Here is a 22,755-nt window from a genome sequence, read left to right on the forward strand (position 1 = left end):
CACGCACACGCCCTTACAGGTGATCGCGACCTAGGCCAATCAGTGTCTTCGGGCGGCCGCACGTGATGTTTTCGTGCTCCGCCCCCCTCCTCTCTCATAACGTAGCGGACCGCTCTCGCACTTGTCCAGCTCTCCCCTCCCTCACAATTTCACATTGCTTGTTGGGCGTGGCATACTCACCAAGTTCTCTTGATGAGGGGCCGCTCGACCGCGTGCACCCCTCCAAGCGGCTCCCCACCTCCCCTCGTCTGGACCACGTCTGGACACTCGCCAACCGCGGGCGGGATACTTCTCAACCGGCTCCCGAAAGCCAATATCCGGATTGCGCTGTCCGGTCTTCTCGCAGTTCCGCGATGGTCCTGTAGTCCTCAAAAGGGGGCAGCGGCAGAGGGGGCCGCGCCGCCGGGCCTCCTCGCAACGAGAGCACTCGGAAAAATAAAATAAAAGCAGATCTTAAACAGATCTCAGCATCTCAGCGGTGCCTCCAACTTGTCGGGGGGAAATTCTCCCGGGGTCAGCTGGGCCGTCCGCGGACCTCCGGGCAGGGAGGCCCCAACTCCTCCCGCGTATCCCAAAAAAAAATGAGTATGAGACACACACAAGAAGCAAGGTGGTTCTGCTGTTTATTAAACAACGGCAGGGCTGGGTCTAGGATCGTACGCGTCCGTCCTGACTCTCGAAATTCGTGGGGCTCGCAGGCCCTTTTTGCCTCAGTATGACGCGCTACTTGCGTCACCTGGGAAAGTTAGCAAAAAACCTATCGCCACTCTGGATTGGTTCCTCGAGTGGTAGGGTTAGTATAGCATACGTATAGAGGAGATTGTTAGTGGTTAAGGGTCAGTCAGGTGGTATACTTGGGTTGTCCCTTCTATTAGATACATGATAATTGTTACACGAAGACCCCTGATGATTGGCTAATGTTAATGGCATCAGTGATGAGTGCCCCATGTTCTGATTGGTCCACTCGCGAGCCCCCCAGCCTGGGACCATCGTTGTTCCCAGCTCGCGGTGTACTTGTCATTTGCAACAATATGTAACTATGTGTTTGTGCAGACAATGCGTGGATTTGCTCAAATGCTTGAGAGCAGTCTATTCCCACCGCCGTAGGTGTCCATTGGGTCATTTCATTGTTGCAGCCTGTGTCTCAAAACGTGGGACCCAGGCGACTTCTCCCTCCTGGGTCTGGCACCCTGTCAGGTTCGGCTTGGTCACGTGAGGAGAGACCGTGGTTGAGGCAGAATTCTGCACATTTAAAATTGTATTTGCCTCTGCGTGTCTGGCTTAGTTTGCAGGTGTGACCTTGGCTTCGGCTTGTGGCATGCGAGTTGCAACATTGCCCCCTTGGCTGTCAGTTCTCGCTGGACTCATTCTGCAGGGTCAGCAATTGTACTCTTGTTCGTTCAATGTTCGTGGAGGCTCTTGTTTGCGGCCTACTTGGGCCTGGTGCATAGGTGGGGATGTTTGATGCACAGCACTTTAAGTTACGGTATCATATTGCTTCATTTCCAGTATCATGTCTTCGTTGCATTTTTCATCACAATGCATGGGTTAGATGAAGCGTCAGCAAGCATTTTAGATGAATTCTTTGTGCGTCTTGCGTTTCTGCATTTTGAAAAACCTATGTGAAAAATAATAAAGATGCGCGTCAGTGGGTGTGTCCGTCACCTACGTCATAGCACTGAATATGTTCATCGTGTGGATTGATGTGGGAGTGTCCAGTGTGCATGGTTGCACAGGTGTTCTGACCGTTGGCTAGGTCGTCATGGCATCTCTAACGATGTGTTTATTTACTGTTGAATTGTTCAGTCGAGTTCATCCATGCCGCAGGTGTCGGCTTGGGCAGGGCAGGCTGGTGGGCAGGCTGGTGGGCACATCCATATGTTCCTGTACCAGGGTATTTGGTCGTCTGGTAGATAGGCAAATTCTTCTCGTGGCGGGTGTCTGGGCCGCGATCCTCTAGGCCAGGGGCGTGAGGGGATTGGGGGGAGTCTTTTGTCCCATTCTCCCACTTCAACCTCCTTTGTGTCAATCTTAAAGCCTGCCAAGTGCATAGTATGAGTGATAAAACAAGGTGTATAGTGTAACATGTAATTGTTTATTGATGTCTATGTTCTTTGTCCCCTTTTCCACAGTTGCTGCAGTTGGATGGTGGTGCAATGTTCTTTATAGCGCAAAGAAGTTTGTGCAGACAGCGCTTTTTCTATGAATTTGGCCCTTAGTTTCTCCTAATTTTGTCTCAGATTAACTTTGGTAATTCTTTTCTGGTGGGGCTGTCTCAGTCTTCATTGGCATCTCTAAAAACTGTATTTCATGATGCTGTTAGATTGACTTTCAGTGAAATTAGGAGTGACAGAGTGACTTTTATTTTGAAAAGTTTGCATTGGTTTACACTAGAAGCAACAATGTATTTTAATCTGATTTGTATTGCCTTCAAAGCATTCACGAGTCCACCCTTTATACTTAGTGGATACATTGAAGATCTCAGCGAGCTGCTACGTCTCAAGGTTCCCAGGTTTAGATGGTCAGCTTCCTCTAACAGATCCTTTTCAGGTGCCACGGTCTCAAGTTGGAACGCACTCCCTCCTAAAATATGCAGGCCCTCATTATGAGCGAGCCAGTCCAGAAATAAGGTTGTTACCGGCACCTTTTCTGGACCGGCTCACTCCGAGTCTGCTGGTACGAGTTGTGAACTACCAGCAGGCCCGACCTGCCAGTAGTTCAGGCCCATAGAGGCAGATAATTCACTGAATTCACTGAAGCACCGGCACCGTTATTAATGGTGCTGGCGCATCAGTGTTCCCACTCCCGTGACGGGAATAGGAATTTACTGGTATGCTGTTGTCTGTCATATCCCGGTATTACCGGGATATCGGGCAGTGAAAACGGTAAATTGAGGTAGCTGTCGACCGCGTAATGAGGGCCTTAGTCCTGATTTTGGAATTCAGTTTTTAAGTGCCTTTCAGCATGTTTTGCACTTGTGTTTCCAATTCTTGTTTTTATTTGTGTTTTTTACCTTATTTAAGATGTTTTATTGTACTGCGCTCAGGTGCATTTTGTGACTAGTTCTTGCTTCATGAACAATTGCAATAAATGAATATATTTTAACCAATCTTTGCGCCCAGACTTAGTGCCAACGTCAGAGATTGCGTGATGAGAAAAAATCGGAACAATATTAAAAGATCAAAACCAAACCAATTTAGAGTCATATTTAAGTCAGTTCCCTTTTAGAATGCTAATAATTAAGCAGATGAGAGATGTTGCACTGATGAGAAGGAGAATGTTCAAAATAAATGAGTCATTTGTATTTCTGACCTGAGCACTGCGGCCTTGGAGATTGCCATGACGGTTTGGGGAATGAAGAGGCCATGCTGGACTACTGTTTCCAGCATGCTGAGCCGTGATAGCATCAGGTCATCGTCAGTCAACGCACACGTCTAACGTCCACGCAGCCAGTGAAGACAGAAACAAAGAGGGACGTTTAGAAGCTGACTCGCTTCTCATTCCATTTCCGACAGGTAAGCAGGTTTTCTGTAATCAGCTTGATGTAGTTGGATTTTGGACAAGATCCTGTACAGCCAAGAAAGCATGCCAGCCACCTGCTTTACAAGCTAGCTCTTTCTCCACATGTTCCAGCACATTAATACCATGCCTATTACATATAACGTTGTAGCATGATAATTAACTTTGCTGTTTCACATGCTAATGCTGGCAATTTAAATATCCTGCTATGATATAAGATCCACAAGCATTGCTAAATAGCCACTTCAATTGCTTCTTCTAAGGCAGCTAAAATATCCTCTAACTGTGAGAACCTGAAGGTGTCTCACCCGCTAGTCCCCGGTGGATCTGTCATCCAGGTGGCCAAAGACACAGCCATCGCTATTGGATCCAGTTCCTGTGTGTGGACCAGTGCGGGAGGATTACCTGGACGGGGGTCTGTCAGGTTTAATTTCACTGTCAGACCTCATTTCATTTATTTGAGTTTCTTTAAGTTGAATATGTTTTCAGTTTTAGTTGATGTTTATTCCTTATATTCCTTAACTATTGTTTTATCAGAGGGAGAGTGTCCCAATCCAGCACATGGAGGGAAGGAAGGAGGGAATCAGGCAGGGATTTGATTGGTTGTCAAGATGTTGCAAGGTGATTGGAAGATAAGGTGACATGGGAGCAGTTCCAAGATTCTAAGCTGCCTTTCATTGTCCAACCTTCATCAGGAAGGTCCTGTATATTTCTATGCTGAGTTTTGGTTTACGTTTGGAATATTTAAAGAACTTAAAATTACAAAAGAAGCAGGTTTGGTGTTTGATCTTCATGGGACAAGACATGCAGAGTTTTGGTGGGAGCGCAGCGCTCAAGTCAATTTAAAAAGATAGTCAATCTGCTAATTGGAATTAATTTAACTTAAGTCAAGTTAACAAGTAACATTTCAAAGCGCTTTCAGTTTTGGGAAAACTTTTAGGTATTTAATTAGGTAATTAGATTCTTGAAAAAGACTTACATCCTGGCTTACTTCAATTGAAAGTAATTTCAGTATTAGTAAATACAAAGCAACAGTATTCTGAATCGAATTTTAATATCAGAGACAGTTTCTTACCTCATGAATGGAGTTTATTAGTAAATCCCTCAAGTGATGCGCAAAGCAGCGTTAAAACTATTTCTTTGTTTGAATGCTATTCTCTCGCGCATGCTCAGTTAAGGATAGCGAATTCTGACTATGCGCGATTTATTAGTGAATTCAGAAGCTTTCATGTACATTTTGTGTAAAGGTTAATTTTCTTTCCTGTAAATACGCATGTCGCTCTCATTTCGATTTGTAACTGTTTATTAGCCCATGCTCAGGTGAGAAGAGTAATCTGAGCATGTGCGGAGATGTAGTGAAATGCACAATTGATTACTGCGTAATCCCATTGAACAAGGGTTAACAGTACCGAGTGATCGTATTCACCCGCAGTGGTGATTTGAGTGGATCTACTCGCATGCGCAGAGAATGTACAGTGAAATACTGCGCAATTCAAGTGAACTAGCGTTTACGACATGAAGTATTTGTATTCACTCGCCGTAGATATTTGACTGGTCCAGCACGCATGCGCAGAAAATTGTATAATTTAACTTTTAACACGCAAGCGTTTATGAGAGCAAGAGAAGAGAGGTTTCTTCACGCAGGTATATCTAATTTCTTAAAGGGGGTTAGAGGGAGAACAGTATTTAGTCTATGTGAATCTAATGTAATTTGTTTACCCTTTGCAGGTTCTCGACATCAAGAAGAGTGACCTGTGTCTTTTGTTGTTTTCTCCACTTCCCCCTTTCCCTTTGAGTTGTTGAGACTGCTGCTGTTTAATTTCAGTAGTTGACTGCACAGTTCAGGGGAATTGTGGGGGCTCAGCATCTTCTGCGGACACAGGTACAGGACCGGACAGGGTCTTCGGGGAATGGAAGTGGGACACCAAAGGTTGAGACACAATTTCCCCTTCCTTGTGACACCTTTTCCCCGTCCTGCCCAGTGGGATACTTAAAAACTCTACTGCCCCCTTTCCCAAAACAAACACTTGCTCACAGCATGAACAACAGACTAATACCCGAGCCGTTTACCTGGCGTGTCACAACACAAGGGTCAAGCAATTACCGACAAGTACACACAACTGACTACCGCAGGTCCCCATAGGGATAAAAGGCAGAGCACACACACCCTAGCAACGCCGAATGCATGAGGAAGCAGCCATGAGATGACAGCAGTTCAAACAGAGAATATAGGCAGGAAGACCTGAGGAGGAAGTTGCCTGTGCCCTTTTCAACCCTGTCCTGCGAAACCTCAGATGAAAGAAACATAATACCGGGAATCCCAGCTGGCCCAGGGTGTGATGGATGTTTGCGGTACATAGCACCCTCCCACACTGATAACCATCGTGGGGAGATGAGGTTGCCATTGTGGTAACGTCCTTGATTCCTGTGGCAAAGGAACTGCCTACGAGCTCAACACCGCTGGTGAGTAGGTGGAAGCAGATAGTCAACTGGATTGTGTTAGGCTCGAGGCCGCAGTGGCAACAGTAATAAGATAAAGTAGACAAGAGATCTTTTGTGAACACATTGGTACCAGAGATAGAGTCGTCCAGTGCCACGTGGGTGCCCAGTCGAAGGTCTCTGGCTGGTACCCCTCTTCTGAACAAAGAGACTGTATTGAATATTGGGAAGGAAGAAATCTACAAGTACCAAGAGGCCATAGAAAGGTCGGTAAAGAGAGTTAAGGGTCAAGTCAAATCCCTTGTACAACTGAAAGTCCTTAACTCATTGCCGAAGTTTTGACATTTTGAAATAGGTGTTTGAGCCTAACGAGGGAAACGCTGTGAGAACTGTGTTTGGGGCAAATGTGAACCCGACTGAGCGATGCCTACAAATAGGGGTGACCAGTGAAACACCCGCAAACACTGTGTCGACAAATGTGAACCCGACTGAGTGATGTCCACAGTGAATGGTTTGTCCAAGCCCAATGGAAGGAGGCTATTGTGAGAGAAGGATCAGAGCCTGGCTGAGGGGGATCCAGGGGCAAGGAGTAATGGCCCACCGTAAAGTTTAACCAAAGGAACGTTTGTTGTTGTGTATGATACATCATGCCCTCTGAAGCAAGAGACTTTGCATGAAAGAGACTTGGGCACAGAAGGCCCTGATATTTGAAAAGGAACTACATTTGTGCCGGAGAGGACAAGGAGTGTACTGTGCTTGAGAGTCCCGCCTTGTCCTGTGCTAAAAAAGTGGGGAAGGTAGACTCCAGCCATAACATCCTTACTTATCATTTTGTGAATACTTCTTTCTTTTCTTGTGAACATTATCCCACACTATTTTGTAACATAGCGGTAAGGTTTGGCAATAGGTTTCTTAGTAAAGGCCCTTTTATTTGACTAGACTCCACTTGGATGGTTTTATTATTACAGTTTAATAAACACCCTTGAACTGTGATCACTTGTGTCTGTCTTACTTTGATGCCATGCCTTCCTTACATAACCAAGTGTCTCCCGGAGGATTATAGACATTAAAATCAGGACTTGCTTGTGCCTGGCAACCATCTCAATATCTCAATTGATACAATTGCTGCTAAGATATTGGGATTCTCCCGCATCAACTTATATTCAGCCATATGCAAACAATTCTTTGCACCAATTAGGAGGGCGCCAGAAGGCCTTCCTTTATTAAATTGAGTTGCCTTTCTCTGAATGACTTGGTAACCGTCAAGGGAATAGGTGTCCATCAACCACGTTTCCTGCAACAAAACAAGTGTGAGGAGAATAAATGAGCCTGGCCCTTAGAGTCCGTTGTATAAGATCTAAAACCTCTAGTATTCCATGAAGAGATTAATATGCACTTCGAGCTCTTGCAATTTTGTCATGGTATTGCATCAAAGACATTTTCCTGCTTAGAATTGTCTATGGCCGCAAGAATTCTTTGAGCAAGGGTGTCAATATCTAGCTGCGAAAGTTTGGCTAGAGGCTCTTCACGCTCATATGGATTACCTTGCTTTGGCTTATTGGGCAAGTCTTGCTTTCTCTCAATTATGTAACCCTTCTCTACAAACTCGTTTGATTGGGACATAATTAGCTTGACTGATGGGAGAGATTTCCTGATTCTTTAATTATTTGCGTGTAAAACGGGGCTTTGCATGCAATTCTGCCCGCAAATCCCCATTCGCCTAACAGGGATTTTTCGTGCACTAAGGATAAAAAAGTATTCAGATTTAAAAATGAGCGGTCATAGCTGGGTTGCGTATGCAATATTTTTATCTTTTTGGTACAATATTTGGTACCCCATTGGGCCTCTAAGGTACGATGAAGAGTATTGGTTGGATTCTTTCCTGTTGTACTCTTCGGCCTAGTATTAGTAGGCACCCCATCATTCTCTATCTCACTTAATGAGTGAGTTTTATTTTTAGTTGACCGTTCCAATTCACCTATCTGGATAAGCAGTAGTGTTATTTATTTTTATTGTACAACCAATTATCTAAGGGCTTCTGCTCATTCTTTATCGTCCCTTTTTACCATACCACTAGTTGGTACAAGTACTGACATCAATTCCAAATGCTCAGCTATTTCTCTACATATTAAGGGCCTCATTACACGGACGGCGGTGGACCAAGGTGCTATTAGCACCTTGGTCCATGCCGGTAAAATACCGGCACCGCCTTGGAGGAAAGGGGAATTACCGCCCTATTCCAAGGTTGGTGGGGCGGTAATTCCCCCTTCCCCCATTGCCCTTCCTCATTCCCATTTTTGCCCCATAGGGCATAATGGGAATGGGGAAGGTGCTAATTACGGCACCGCAAATTGTGGTACCGTAATTAGCTCCCTGGTCCCTTTGCGGGTTGGTTTTTAACGCCTGCAAAAAGCAGGCGTTAAAGTCTCCAACCCGCAAAGGGACCTCGTAGTAAGGCGGTAAGGGTTAACGGTCACCGGTACCATTAACGGTGACCGTTAACCCTTACCGCCGTCCGTGTAATGAGGCCCTAAATCTTTTGAAGATGTATCCGCAAGCACTTGTGCTGCTATACATGGTACACTATTGTTCTCTGACTGAGAGACACTGACACCGCTAGGCTGCCCTTTTTGCCGCGTCTTCTTTTCCGTTGAGTGTAGCTTAATTGACTTCTTGTTTTACCACCTTTAAGAGGAGATTTAGTTGAAGTGTGCATTTTTCTGTCTTCAGTCATAGTAATGGAGTCCACAAGGTTTCGCACAGGGGGAAAGTACGTTGCATGCACACTTATACTAGTATTTGGATTCTTATCTTCTATTGACATTTTTCCCTCGTCTTGAGCTCCTGATACAGCGAGAATAGTGTGATTGTTGGCTTATAAAACTGTGTCGACTAGACATATTAGTCCAATCTGCTGTTCTTTATGTAAATTATTGCGCAAAGCCATCAGTGCTTTTAAAATAACCAACATTTCCGTCTCCGAATTAAGATGTTCATCTGAGGAGCCAGATGGTGAAAAGGAAGTACTGTGTGCCAGCGAAGAGGCGTAGACACTCTCTGCAATTCTAACTAGGGCAGGCGACTTAGATAGGTTTTATAATGGTGTAGGCACATTTAGTGATGTGCTGGCGGAGGTACCAGCTTGCTCTGTTATTGTTAGCTCAGGCAAAGGTTCAAAAGCAAATTGTTGTCAATAGGTTCCACTGTGGACAAATCCGCCTGTGTCTGCCTGTCGACCCCCCTGATGCGTACTTGGTTTTCCATAAGATTTATTTCAGCCATAGCAAGCCCCTTCAATCTTAACCCCTTAATTGCTGGGCTATTATGCAAGTCTATGCAAAAGGGACGAGCGTACTCGTCCTCAGAACTGAAGAGGCTTTAAAAAAGCAGGCTTGTTTTAAAATTTGGTATCACAATTCAGACTCTCCTTTTTGTTCACACTCGTAACAATATCTGCAGTTATGGAGTTTACTTGGAGCATGCTCTTTTTATTTCTCTTAATTGCTTTACTGACAGAGAGCGTTTTCTTGCAGACTGATTGCACCTTACTTCGCAGCTGGTATTTTTGGCATGCAGCGAACATATTAATCAGGGTTTATGTTAATACCTGGCACTTACTTGGTCTACTGCATATAGATTTCCCTTCTCCTTTAAACTTAGTACTGCCAGCAATGCCTCATGCTGCCAACCATCCGCCGACCACTTTCACTGCCACTTCCCGTGCTGTGAACTGCGCGCCAATTTGGTTTTTAAACCTCCTTGCAGGAACCAGAGTAGTGTGGACATGCCTGCAAAATAAACACAGACACGATCCTCCAGTTTAGTGTATTTCACCAAGACCACCACAGGACCACTTTCATCACCACTTCCCGCTTTCAAGTGTGCAAATACGATGGTTTGGCAGTAATGAATAATTGTCCATATCTACTTTTTCTTTTACTTTTTCTTTGTGTTTTTCATAATGGAAAGGATTGGTGCTGCATAGTTTTATATACACTTATTGAAACACATTTTTTTAAAATATATTGTACTTTTAAAATTGAATACATTCTAAGACTTTGCATTTTTGGAAACTATTGCATTGACACAGAAGAGCACTAGGGGTATAGTTTTCAGGAGAAGGAATAACATCAAAATTGAGGGAAGCATTTTCACGGCAAAGTACAGGAAACAGTAAGGGGGTCATTCATAGAATTTAGCGCACAAGTGGAGCACGCGGCTGGCGCACAGTGTGCGCGTGCGATTGTCTGCGTCAGCCGCGTGCGCTAAAATCCATTTCCGCGCACAGCGTATTCATGGATTTCAGCTACCAAAACCAGCTGTGGCGCAGAGTGGTGCAGCGACCCTGCAGCAGCGCCAGTTACGCCCCCAAGAACGCCCCTCGCGCATGGAAAAGCCATCAAAATCCCCAATCCAGCGCAAAGGGTTGCGCTAACCCTGGACCAATAAACAGGGCCGCCACACAGCACACGGCAAGCGGGGAACGTGTATTACTGGGGTTCGCGGGAATTTTCACATGCGATCAGAGCAGGGTACATGTATTTCGGGGGTGCGCGTGAAGTTTCACACGCAATCGGAGCAGGGTACATGTATTTTGGGGGTGCGCGGGAAGTTTCACATGCGATAGGCCCTGTGCGAGTGGGGTACGTGTATTTCTGGGGTTCGTGGGAAGTTTCACACGTGATCTGAGCAGGGTACGTGTATTTCGGGGGTGCGCGTGAAGTTTCACGCGCGATCGGAGCAGGGTACGTGTATTTCGGGGGTTCGCGGGAAGTTTCACACGCGATAGGCCCTGTGCGAGTGGGGTACATGTATTACTGGGGTTCGCGGGAAGTTTTACACGCGATTGGCCCTGTGCGAGCGGGCTACGTGTATTACTGGGGTTTGCGGGAAGTTTTACACGCGATTGGCCCTGTGCGAGCGGGGTACGTGTATTACTGGGTTTCCCGGGAAGTTTTACACGCGAAAGGGCCCTCTGCGAGTGGGGTACATGTATTACTGGGGTTCGCGGGAAGTTTCACACGCGATTGAACCTGTGCGAGTGGAGTACGTGTATTACTGGGGTTTGCGGGAAATTTTACACGCAATTGGCCCTGTGCGAGTGGGGTACGTGTATTACTGGGGTTCGTGGGAATTTTCACACGCGAAAGGGCCCTGTGCGAGTGGGGTACGTGTATTACTGGGGTTCGCGGGAATTTTCACACGCGAAAGGGCCCTGTGCAAGTGGGGTACATGTAATACTGGGGTTCGCGGGAAGTTTCACACACGATTCCGCTGTCAGAGCGGGTTCGTGTATCCAGTGGGGTGCACAGGGAGTCCCACACGTGAATTGGCAGTGTGGGTCCTCCCAGTTGTGCCCTCCACCCCATCCACGGCCCTTGCAGGGAACCCACAACACAGGGGACTACCCTGCACCCCTGGCCAGGCCCCCCAGCCAGCACACATGTCACCTTCCACTAGTGATCACCATCTCATGTCCCCCAGCACACCCACCCCCCAGCATATAGGGTCATCTGCCAGCAGGCCCCCACTCATGTCCCCCTGCACCCCACCCCCCAGCAGTCAGGGACACCTGGCAGCAGGCCCCCACTCATGTCCCACTGCACCCGCACCCCCCAGCAGTCAGGGGCACCTGCCAGCAGGCCCCCACTCATGTCCCCCAGCAGCCCCACCCCCCAGCAGTCAGGGGCACCTGCCAGCAGGCCCCCACTCATGTCCCCCGGCACCCCCACCCCCCAGCAGTCAGGGGAACCTGCCAGCAGGCCCCCACTCATGTCCCACTCATGTCCCCCGGGACCCCCACCCCCAGCAGTCAGGGGCACCTGCCAGCAGGCCCCCACTCATGTCCCCCTGCACCCCCACCCCTCAGCAGTCAGGGGCACCTGCCAGCAGGCCCCCACTCATGTCCCCTGCACCCCCACCCCCAGCAGTCAGGGGGCACCTGCCAGCAGGCCCCCACTCATGTCTCCGTGCACCCCCACCCCCCAGCAGTCAGGGGCACCTGCCAGCAGGCCCCCACTCATGTCCCCCTGCACCCACACCCCCATCAGTCAGGGGCACCTGCCAGCAGGCCCCCACTCATGTCCCACTCATGTCCCCCTGCACCCCCACCCCCCAGCAGTCAGGGGCACCTGCCAGCAGGCCCCCACTCATGTCCCACTGCACCCCCACCCCCCAGCAGTCAGGGGCACCTGCCAGCAGGCCCCCACTCATGTCCCCTTGGACCCCCACCCCCCAGCAGTCAGGGGCACCTGCCAGCAGGCCCCCACTCATGTCCCCCCTACAAATAATAAAGAAGCACAATCATGGCCCACTTCTACACCAAAAAACCACATCACACCACCCCATTCTTGAGACGCAATGATTTCCCAATCCACCCCACACTGACATGCCTATCTCAAGACACAAACCAAAAGTCAACAATGTACATCAACACATGTCCGTCACACAGATACACTGGTTGCATTGATTGTGTAAACCCACATTTTCACATGCATCAACCCAATGAGCAAATCCCATACATGGAAATAAAATATGAAAATGTATTATGTACAAAAATAAATAAATGAAATGAAATCACACAAAAATACCAAACATGAAATGAAAAGCATGTGCAAAAGATGAGTGAATGAAAATTATAACCAATCCAAAAAAATTTGAAAGAAAAACAGTCCAAACTCTCCCTCCACCAGCGCAAATCCAAAGGAAATGTAAAAAAAGAAAATCCATTGCTTCATGTCCATAATGAAAAAGAAAATCAAATTAATCCATGATCAAACTATTCACAATCCATTGTCCAAAAGAAAATTTCATGATTCTATGTGCAAAATCAAAAAGACTTATCAAATCAATCCATTGTCCAACTTTGTAAAGGGTCCATGAGCCCAACCAAACAAATGAAACCTACCTAAGAAACTACCTAAAAATAGAACTATATACAAATGTGTGTGGCATTGTCCATTGACCACAAAGAAAAGGAAAAGGAAACCTAACTCTAAAAACTATTTACAATGGCAGCGGGCTAGTCTGACGGCTCACTTCCCGATTTCCCGAGCCAGGGCATCATCGAACTCGTGCTCGATGTCCCGGAGGCGGTCCTCTTCCATGGCCCCTAGGGTTCGCAGGGAAGACGACATGTTCTCCTCCAACTCCCTGCGAATTGCCTCAAGGCACTCGGCCCGCCTCAGGGCCCTCAGCATGGAGTTCTCCGCCCTGACCATTGTGAGCCGTGCCTCTTCTGCCCGCTGCCGCTCCGCATCTATAGCATGGCCTAACCGCTCCCACACGGAAGACACTTCCAGTCCTGGGTCCTCCTGCTCTCTGGCCGATGCCTGCCCCTCTGATGTTGAAGGCCCCGAGCCATCATGGCTCCCACCTTGTTGCTGCTGCTGCTGTGCCTCTGCCTGTGCCCTGGCTCTTGCTGCCTGCACATCCTCCTCCAGCTGGGGTGCAGTTGTTGAGGTGGCCATCCCTGCTGGACGTCCGACTCCCGACTGTGGCAGGGATGTGTCTTCCACCAGCACGGCCGCAGGGTCAGAGGCAGCTCCACAGGGTACCCAGGTGATACATGGGTGGGAAGATGGCATGGAGGACGACTGGTGCGTGGGGGGTTCAGGTGAGGAGGGGGTCGCAAGAAGGTCCAGCACACGGAGGAATCCTCTGCGGCGGCCTGTGCTGACTCCTGTCCCCGGTCCTGCACTGCACCACTAGCACCAGTGGAATTCCCACCTCCAGACCCCATGTGTGTCCCTTCCACGGCCTCCTCCTCCACCAAACCCCCCACCAACCTGGATGACTCCATGCCATCTTCCTCCGTCGGACCCTGTGGGGTCTCAGCTGCCCCTTCTGCTGCTGAGGAGTCCACCTCTGACCTCCGCCTCTTGGACATACCCTCGGCAGCTGCGGCCTGGGACGCGGCACCAGACTCCTCACTCCCGACGAGATGAAAATTTGGGAGGGGAGCCGGGCCTTGCGTCTCCGGCTGGTGGTGCGATCCCTGCCGCTGTGCTCCACAGTACCCTCTCCGCCCTCTTCATCAGTCGATGCTGCAGACAGGGAGAGATAAAACACAGGCATCAGGGCACAGTACATTGGACTGATACACACATGACAGTTGTACATGAGTGGCATTGTCAAACTTCAGACACGGCATCACATTCCACGACACACATGTCATTTTAACTCACACACGAGCATTTCCACAGCAATATTGTACTAGGCAGCACCATCCATGCACATACAACAGCATGTACAGCCAAAGGTGAGCCTAACATCACATGAAACACTGGGAGTGCACTAGACATGGACACACGCCACTACACTTACATGCATGTGTACATCTCCTCCAACTGTCGCAGTGATGAGATTGCCATACATGTCACATCTGACATTCATCCTTCTACATATCAGTGTCACGTGCATACATGTTGCATCACAGTTGCACACTTGTCAAATACACATACATGCACATGTACACAGTGCAGATACATGCATTATGAACCACCATTCATGCCACAACCATGCCAATGTACATACACAGAAATTCAAACATGTGTGCTCCCACACCTGCATTTGCCCAGCATGCTTACCAACACATACACCATCAATGTGTCTCACACCTGAGAGGACTCACATGTGACAGCCTCACGCCCATGTTCATACACATCCCTACATGGCCCTACAAAAACACATGTGCAACCTGCACACTACTGGCACACCACGACACGCACAGCGTCCAATCACCATGCATGTACACTTAACGCTCGATTCCAGACGGGTCTGCCTCTCAAGGATCTGGACGTAGAGCGCTGGGCATATGTGTTCCAGGACCCTCATTTGGTGGTCCAACAGAGGCCCCGGCGCCCCTTGGCATTCACTGCCGTAGAGAGGCACCGGGCCTTGTTGAGGGTCCTGGACCTGAAGTCCTCCCAGTGCTTCTTGACATGATGTAAGTCGCGGACTGCCTCGCCCTCCGCGTTGATGGCAGTCACGATGTCCATCCAGATCCTGGTCCGTCCTTCATAGTCAGCGCGCGAACTTCCAAAGAGGGCATCATACTGCCCTAGGACTTGCTCCACCAGGACACCAACTTCTCTGGCACTGAAGCTGGTGGCCCTCTGCCTCTCTTGCTGGGAGTTGCCAGTGGTGCCAGATGATGTTGTGCCCGACATGGCAACCCCAGAGGCAGGAGTGGGTGGGCAACTGGGTCCTGGGGCTGGGCTGTGGAGCGATGGAATCCCAGTCGGGAGTCTTCGGTTCCAGCAGGGGTGCTCACAGCAACTGCACCCCTGGCTGATGTGTGTATGGGAGCGAGGGGCCCCCAGGCCCCCTCGCGCCGTACACTCCTCAGTACGGGACTTGGACCACGTGCCACCAGTAGTGGGGTTGCCCCTTGCCCTTATGTAAAGTTAACCACGGTTGACCGCTACATAGATGGGACTACTGAGCAGGACAAGGGGCATCCATCTTTTGTGCCGCCTTTCGACTCCATCTTGGGTAAACAGGCCTCACTGCGATAGTACAGCAAGGCTCAGCTCCCCTTCCACCGCAACAGCCAAGGACAGAGACACACACAAGGCGCAGGCAGCTGGCTGGCCCCCACCCTTGCACTCCCCCTGTGAAGGAAAGCTCCGCGCTCCCATCCTCACGCTGAAGCTGGAGAAAGTTGCAACAACCAATATGATCCAGTTTTCTTGCTCTGAGATCATTGCTAGCATGAGAACCAGCATGTGAACCAGGATGAGCTAAGCACTTTTTGCTCGTTCGTCCCCATAAACGTGCAAGCCACCCACCCCCATTTAGAGTAATTTATTGCCATACTGACCCTGCGCTCCCTGTAAGGTATTTCTTTCAAGTGCCAGACCCTCGCCTGAGCTCTGGCAGCAGTAATTCGGCCTTCTGGGCATGAGCGTGGTCTTCCATGTGTTGTTGTGTGGCCAGCTTGATACGGAGTGATTTGGCACGTGAAAAAATTGCACATTGGAGGCCCTTAGCGCGTAAGCACGTCAGCACACGTACGTGTTTTCATTGGACCAAAGGCCCGAAGCGCGTAAGCGCTTCTCTGACGTTACACGCGTGGGAGTTTCCCTCGTGACGTGGGCATAGTGGTTCAGCACGTGTGAAAAAACTGCACGTCCGCGTGTGAATGCGTGTAATCCGAGGAAAGGGCCTATGCGCGTAAGTGACGTGATGCGCACGGGTGTTTCCCACAGCACGGGTTAAAGGTGAGCGGGGCCAGCAGTTTGCTCTACGTGCCTTTCGTGGAGACCGACGTGTAGCTGTTTCATGATGTTTGCGCGCCATCACATCTTTACAGCGATCGAGGACGTATCTCTTCTTTTGGTGGGGGTATTGGCTACACGTGTTTTTCATTATCACGCTAGTCAGATGGTGAGTCGTGCATGCTATTTTTCCCACTGCGGGTGACCCTGTGTATCGCACCCATTTTCAAGGTCATAATAGCCTGCGTGTCCCACGCGTACGCATTTTTTGTGTTACTGGGTACCACTGCGTACTGCAGGAGGTTGGTTCCACGCACGTAGGCTGCAGGGTTGCGTGCACGGTTTTACTGCAGTTTTGGGGTGCCTGAGCGTAGCGCGACCCGTCACAACATCACCGGGGTCACATACAGCCTTGCAGGTGCAGGGGGACTGTTAACATCTTGCATCCCACCCCCTTCACCCCAATTGCCCAGGTCAATTGTGGTGTACACCTCCCATTGGCACTACTCCATCTGTGCCGGCAATACTCCATCTGTGCCATGGTTGGGAGGCCACCAAAGGTGAGGGGCGCCTCAGCTGGGCATACTCCTCGTGGCGGGCATGGTCAGGGACGTGGCAGGGGTGACCAGGGAGGCGGGGGACTCCAGGGTGTCCAGGGTGGCCACAGAGGGGGAAGAGGCAGGGGTGCGCCACTTGAGCACGATGTTGTGCCAAGTGGCAGTGCAGTCATGCCACCACCCCCTGTGGTTCCCGGAGATGCAGCTTCTGCATCTGGCACTGGCGCCCGTGTGACCCGGCAGTCCGTTTTATCGACTGCCACGGGCCCAAGGGTAGTGGTAGCTGCAGGTGCAGCTGTGGACACCACCACCCAGGCTCAGGGTCTGCCAGCGCAGGCTGCGTTGGCGATTGAAGAGCCCTTGGAAGATTTCCAACAGGACCGGAGGGAAACCGTAGGGGCACGCAGGGCTGCCCTGACCAAGACACGTGTCCCTGGGGCAGTAATGTCATCTGCTGCCCCGAACAGCCGGGTGTTGGCAAGTGCAGGGGCAGATGCAGCCAACAACACCCCGGTTGTGAGTCTGCCAACCAGGACAGTTGTGGTCAATGACTCTGCCACAGCGGATGTTGATGCGCAGGGTCCATTAAAGGGCACCCAGCTGCCACTGACACAAGTCAGCCCTTTGGTCGTCCCTCCACCTGCCACTCCCTTGGCTCAATCCACCGGTCCCACTGGCGATACTGATCAGGGCGGCATCAGCCAGCCAGGGTCTGTGCCACAATCCAAGAGGAGGAAGGTTGCACCTGCAGCACAGGCTGGGACCCCACACACAGCGACAACCTCCTGCACGTCGAGGAAGAAGCCTTTCTGCAACCAGGAACTGTACTTCATCGTGGGCTACGTGCGGAAACACAGCCATGACATGCTAGTGGGTGCTAATTGTCACACTACGGCTGCCCACTGTGATACCCACTGGGTGCAATATGCGCAACATGTGAGCGCATTCGGCCATGAGGTGCGCACGGCGCAAGAGTGCAAAAAGCGTTGGAATGACCTCAAACGCAGCGCTAAGGCTAAGCGTGCCTCAAATTACAACTTGACTCTGTTGACTGGCGGTGGGCCTGCACCAGAGGAGGAAGACCTCACTCCGCATGAGTCACTCGTTGCGTAGTTCATACCATCTGAATTGGTCAAAGGAGTGGGAGAGATGCCGGACTTTGATGCCCAGTCCGATGAGTGTTGATGCGTGTTTGTCGAGGACGTGTGTGTTTTACTTGTGTGATGTGCTGTGCATGACTGCCACTACATGTCACGTGTACATGGTTATGATGTATGAGTAATGCAATGCTTCCCTGATGCATGTCTACTCTGCTGGATGGTGGACATGTGGAGCAGACGGGGACTGTCCACATCACCACTTTTGCACCGTAGTCACATGCTGGTTACCAGTATGCCCCTCCGGTCCATGTTCCAGCTCACTGGCACTTCTGCATGTAGCGTGGGGTGAGCTTCCTTTCAGCCCAGGAACTATGCGTAGCATGACTGATGTGCATGTGTCCTCTGCCTGCAAGGGGGCAGCCAATGTAGGCATGCTCCCTTGCCCCTCAACCCCCTGCTCTGCACCCCAATTCCATGTTAGCACTGGTCTGCTACAATATTGCCCTTGGTTACTTCCCTGGTCATGCCTCCTGTGTACATTCTAACATCCAGCGTCCAATCTGCCAGACATATCCATTGTGGTACATCCTTAGTACTTGATGCAGGGTGTCTCACTTGGACTGTGCAGAGGTCAGATGCCCCGCAGGAACATGAGTGCCCATTCATGCTCCATGTGCATTTCACGCATGCCCATATGTGTCCATGACTGGATGATCACTGTTACACAAGTCCATGATGACCCAAATTGCATGGCATTTCATCTGCCTTCCCATGTCAACTGTGGCTCAGTACTGCATTGCACAAATGTTTAGGGTCTGACAATCTGTGTGGGTCACAGGTCTCAGCCTGTTTAATGGACAATGACTCTGTCCAACTGGTTTAGTGTCTTCTTCACACGTGGGTGGACTGCAGAGGTTTCAGCATGTGTCCTGCTTACTGTCCCATCATCATTTGCAGTGTTGTCACTTGACTCACATGAAGCTGTTGATGCTAGTCAACACTGTCTGTCAATACACAGGTCTATGGCCAGCATTTTGATACCATGCTAGGCATCCCTGCTTTTGCACTTGGGTGGAGGGGTGCTTTGCTTGTAGATATGCTACCCATTGAATGCACATTGCACGTGATGCCTGAAGTTGACCTTGCACTGCCTTCACATTTTCTGACACACACCATGAAGTCCTTGTACATGTAGGTAGTGAGTGACATACATATTTGCTGCACTACATAGACCCACTTCAATGCAAACTGCCACCTTTCAACAGCTCTGATCACATTAGCAATTTCAAGTTGACCCAGCATGCATGCCAGGTTCTGTTTTGTGTGTCACATGTCTGCCTGATGTGTTTGGTGTTGGTGTGTGTTGTGTGCTCCTAACATGTGTAGTGACCTTTTTTCTCTATATTTTTCAGATGATGACGCAATGGAGCCGGAGGATGGTGTTAGCATGCCAGGCACAGGGTTGTTATCACTACATCAACCCAGCACAAGTGGGGGTGGTGGGGTGGTAGGCCACGAAAACCCCCAAGTGCTACAGTCCATCTTGTCTCTCGCTGCCTATGATTCCAGCCCTGAAAAACACTCTGACGACCATGTCGAGTTGGATGAGCATCAGGTCCATATGTCAGGGGTGAGTGATTCTGATGTGGACACTCCTCTGTCCACGACACCTGCACTGAGGGGTCAGACAGTCTTGGAACCTCCGCCCGTGGTGGATCGGGACACAGGGTCACCCTCCACACCAGTCACTGATGTGCGTGGGACATCACATCGACTGGGGCATGTATTCATGCAGCCGCGAGCGGTGCCAACACAACGAGGACACCCGGTCCTTGGGTCCCGCAGGGGTCAAGCCCAGCAACGTGGTCGCCGCGCGCAACCACAGTATACTGAGTGGGAGCAAGACATGACTGCCAATTCTGAACGGCAGGGGGCAGCAATGGAGAACATCGCTGAGAGCATGGAGCGTGTGGCCCAATCTGTGCTCCCCCCTGCTGGGCAGGTGCTTCTCCAGCAGCAGGCAGCACGGTCCACGGCCTGCTCGCTCAGGCTGGGTATGGCGGCCTCAGACAGGGCACGCCAGGTTAAAATGTCGTCTTTGCATCAAGCAATTGCTGCTCACGCAGTGGCACACATGGAGGCCTTGAGGGAGGAGTGTGCTTCCCTCAGATCCACTCTGGGTGTCCTTCTAATGTCCCAGAGGGAGCGGGCAGAGGAGAGGTTTGCACAGCTTGAGCGTACCATCTCAGCTTAGCTACATGCTTGCCGGGAGGTGCAGCGGTTGTCAAGCCAGGCCTTGCAGGAGGAACTCCGTGTTACACGTGCTACCTTGCAAGAGGATGCACGTGTATCACGGGATGTTCGGCATGCAGACCTACATGTCATCGCCACACAGAACCAGGCTCACCCGTCCGGCAGACCTGCTGCTGACGAGGGGCAAGATGCGGCTAGGCGTGGTCATGCTCCTGTGCCACGTCCTCCTTTCCAGAAAGAGCCAGGCTCGGAGGACAATCTATCTTCCACATAGGTTGGGCTGTGCAGGCGTTGAGCCCATGGAGGTTTTTTTTTTTTCCTCAGCATCATCGCATGTGGGTGTTGAGCAGCACCCTGTACCTCCCCCCTCCTGGGTGTACCCCCATCCCCGGGTCATATGTGGCCATTTTTGATTTTTCTTTTAGTTTAGATAGTTAAGTTTCTGTTTGATAGTTAGTTTAAATAGGTAAAGTAGGTTTTTCATAGTTAGTGTAATTAGTTAATATAGTTTCAAATTGCTAGTCTATTGTGCTTTCATGTGACGGTGTGGTGCTTTGTGGCTTTTGAAAGCATCCACTGTCTGTTCCAGCTGGGCCCTTCAATCTTGTCTTGTGTATCTGTTTGCTGCTTGGGGTCCTTGACTCACATATGACACTCCTGCTTCCCTTATCCATGGGCTCGCAAGGATGGTTCGGTGTAACAGCCTATTACACAAGGGCAATGGACTGTCATATCTGTGGCATGTCTGCTGCTGTGGAACTTGTGTTAACACCCCTAGTGGGGATGATTGGGGTGTAAATGTCACTGTTCTTCTTTTGCTAGATGGGGTGTTTAATGATTCATGTGTACATTCATTGCTATGCATTGCGTAGTATGTTTCTTATCTTTAATGAACATGTGCTTGTTGCAAATCATGCCGTAGATAGTGTGTTCCACACTGTTGCTGTGAAAGACGGACTGATGGTGTGATTTCCGATGTACGTCTCTGACATGGTCCAGTCATGTAATGCCTGAAGAGACACACACAGATGAATATTAAGCATTAATCATGTGTTTCATGCACTTTCTACAGGGGGATGAGCCTCAAGACCACCTTTGCCAGCAGACATGGGCCATTGGACGTCTGGAATCAGGACAAGTTTGGTGCTGCCGACATGCACCTGTGTGCGCAAGCAGAGGCACAGGGATTACGATCATACATCCGAAAATCGATGACGTGTTTCAAGGGACTCCAGGCAAGGTGAGCAGCACAGGGGGGGTCACAACACAGCAAACCTTCCACCTGGGCAGTTGAACATGCATGCTTAATAGCAGCACTGACGGTGAACTTGGACAAATATTGGTGTAGAAGCACACAATACAGCTCAGATGTGTTAGTGGACTGATGGCTAGTTGATGTGAAAGTTGTCTGGGGCACCTGCAGGGGCAGTGGAACATACCCTCCGGTCCACCATGGTCCATTGAGGCACTTGTATTAGCCATGTAGCGTTCCGGGACATGGAATGAAGCAGCTCACAGGGACAGACAGCAAGGGACAGACTCGGGTGCAGTGCATTTAATTTCCAAGTAGAAATTGATACATGCACTGGCTACTTTATTTTGGTCATGGTGGTACAGGACTTGTTCTGAAGTCAGACATTGCTATATGCGTCTGTTCGCTTACACAGGGAACATTGCATGTTGTGTGAATCGTGACACATTGGTGTTCCATTTGCCACGCACCCACCCGTGCCTGACTTACTGCATTGACTGTCTATGAACCATCAGAGGGGTAATGTTACGTATGGGTATAAAGCATCCAAACAAGTCTGTCTGTTTGTAGTGTATTTTGTTACTTTGGGGCATATTTGGTGGTGTGTTAGTGTGTTTTGGGCACGCACAGATTATTAACTGTGGCTCTCTTTGCAGCATTGAAATGCTCCTGTTACCGGACCTGAGAGTGCGCAGGCAGAAGGTCAGCACTCACCCCAGAGATAAGTTTCTCTTTGACTTACATTTGAGTAATTTGGTGCTATGTGCATGTGAACAAGTTTGATCTAATTGTGTATTTGTTTATGTGTGTACTACATTTTGGTGCATTCCCTACTTTCCCGTGTCAATCCTACTCCCCTCTCCTGCCCCTCATTCCGGTTATCCAGTATGCCAATGTCTGTCCCGACTGCATATCCCTGACCCTCCTTCCCCACCAGGTCTCAGAGGCATGTGTGAGTTAGACCTCGCAGGCACCCAGACCACGGTGGGGGTGGTTGTTTTGTGCCACTCCTGCGCCTGTACATGGGAGCTGTGACAGTAGACATCCGTTCGTGGTGCATCATTCTATGTTATGTGCCACACATGGTTCAGATCCTGTTGTGACATTGTTTTACTGTGCTACCTTGGTTGTTAACATCATTGTGGTAGTACTTGGCCTTTGTGGCATACTGCTAGTTCAAGTCATCTACTGGAGGCTGTTCTGGTTTGTTTTATTGCCTGCAGGCTATTTGCTTGGCTTCTGTGTTGTCCTGCTTTGAGTTCTGTTGGATTCTGTGCTTTTGCAAATCTAGGTGGACTCTGAGGGTGCTGGCAACTTTTTACACACAAGGTGGGAGATGGTGACAAAGGGGAAGGGTGATCTTGTTGCGAGGTGGAATTCAAGGATGTCGGATGAATAACTCAGATGCAGTTGTT

General features: G+C 49.8%; 1 long non-coding RNA gene across 1 annotated transcript in view; it reads left to right on the top strand.

The window, feature by feature from the left end:
* The window catches only part of LOC138498577 (uncharacterized), a 277,923-nt gene that overhangs the window by 30,832 nt on the left and 224,336 nt on the right, over positions 1-22,755 (top strand). Inside the window, exon 2 of the long non-coding RNA XR_011278759.1 lies at positions 3,318-3,515. This is a non-coding gene — a long non-coding RNA (uncharacterized lncRNA). The remainder of the gene's footprint in view (positions 1-3,317; positions 3,516-22,755) is intronic.

The sequence above is a fragment of the Ambystoma mexicanum genome, chromosome 5q (genome assembly GCF_040938575.1).
Source record: "Ambystoma mexicanum isolate Mex_15411 chromosome 5q, UKY_AmexF1_1, whole genome shotgun sequence".
In the NCBI taxonomy this organism is placed as follows: Eukaryota; Metazoa; Chordata; class Amphibia; order Caudata; family Ambystomatidae; genus Ambystoma; species Ambystoma mexicanum.